We start from the raw sequence: 1,706 nt of genomic DNA, 5'->3' as shown, positions 1-1,706 counted from the left end.
TCCATGCATCAAAATAAAGTGGATCGTTTCCTTTTATTCATTTATTTTTATTCCTTAATTCAATTGATCAGAATACACCAAGTTTCTGTTTATTTTATACTAGGCCTTGGTTTCTAGGACAACTTTTTATTTTCTTTGGAATTATAATCATCTTTCATCTTGCCTAATAGGTTAAAGCATGTTTTCTTCACCATCTTACCAATGACTTCCAACTCTTTATTTATGATGTTGTTGAGTGTCATAAAAGTGCACTAGTGGTGCAGTGGTTTAAGCACTGGGCTGCTAACTGAAAGGTCAGTGGTTCCAACCCACCAACAGTTCTGCAGGAGAAAGATGTGTCAGTCTGCTTCTATAAAGACTACAGCCTTGAGAACCCCGTGGGGCAGTTTTATGGGCAATCTACTCCCATAGTGATACTGCCTTGGAAACCCAAGGAGGGGTTGCTATGAGTCGGGTCTGACTTGACAACACATAACAACAACAACATAGGGTCACTGTGGTGGTTATGTTTTTGTGTCAACTTGGCTAGGCCTGGCTGAGTGGCTGGGCAGCTTCATGTAGTATTCCCTATGATGAGACTGGCAATCAACTCCATGGTGGAATCTACTGTGAGCAGCTGAGTAGCTGCCTTTGGGTATGTGGTTTGCTTCTAGTATATAAGAAGCAGCTTTGGGAATGGTCTCTAGCTTATGACACGCTTGGACCCTGCATGTAGCTGTGGCATTGTTCAGCAGCCTGCCATGCTCTGCTGATCTAGGGACTTACAATGGACTTAAATTAACGGCCTGCCATGTGGTTTGGTAACATCAAGACTGTGCCTTTTTACTTGGCAACCTTGGGCTTCTCAGCCTCAGCAGCCAGCACCTGTCTGAGTGAAGAAACGCCTCTAGCTCCAGTGAGCCAGGAGCAGGAGGTAGAGTTGGACCCCAAGGTTGAGGGACTTTCACCCAGTCCTTAGAGCATGGCACTTTGAACTCAGACTTCTAGCTTCCTGAACTATAAGAAAATAAACTCCTGTTTGTTAAGGTCATCTCATTTGTGGTATATTCTTGTCAGAGTGGCACTAGGTAACCAGAACAGTCACTATGACTCAAAATTGACACAATACTAGAACTATGTGCCATCAAGTCAATTCTGACCCACAGTTACCCTATAGAACAGAATAAAACTGTCCCATAGGATTTCCAAAGCTGTATACAGGAAAAGATCACCAGGTCTTTCCTACTGTAGAGCAAGTGTTCAGCTTGAAACACAGACCTTTTGGTAAGCATCATAGTTCCTAACCACTGAGTCACCAGGCATCCTTTGTTTCTAATGATAATTAAAGTATAATATTAATTAAATGGTTGAATAATTTAATGGGCATACAAGCATCCTCAGGGTCTTAGTCAAATGCAAGTCGTGATTCAGTTGGTTTGGTATAGGACTGCTTTCCTGGGATTATTTCACATAGCACCTCATATTTGGTTATCAGTCGTTTAACTGTCTTAGATATCTGTTTCATTCTGCTGAAACAAATCATCAAGTGTTTCTCAAGAAAAAAAAAAAGAAAAATGTATTTTAAGAGATCTGGCAAGATGGTGGACTAGACAGAAAGACTGCACAGACCCTCTTCAACAAAGAAAAGGGAAACCAATTAACAAAGACAGAGAAGATAATCCTGGACCCCTGAGCCTTAAAGGGAAGGATATACAAGTGGACTAAAC

This window comes from Orycteropus afer, unplaced genomic scaffold, assembly GCF_000298275.1.
Source record: "Orycteropus afer afer isolate SDZICR_OR568_19922 unplaced genomic scaffold, OryAfe1.0 scaffold00074, whole genome shotgun sequence".
NCBI classification, from domain to species: Eukaryota; Metazoa; Chordata; class Mammalia; order Tubulidentata; family Orycteropodidae; genus Orycteropus; species Orycteropus afer.
This window is presented reverse-complemented; position numbering follows the sequence as displayed.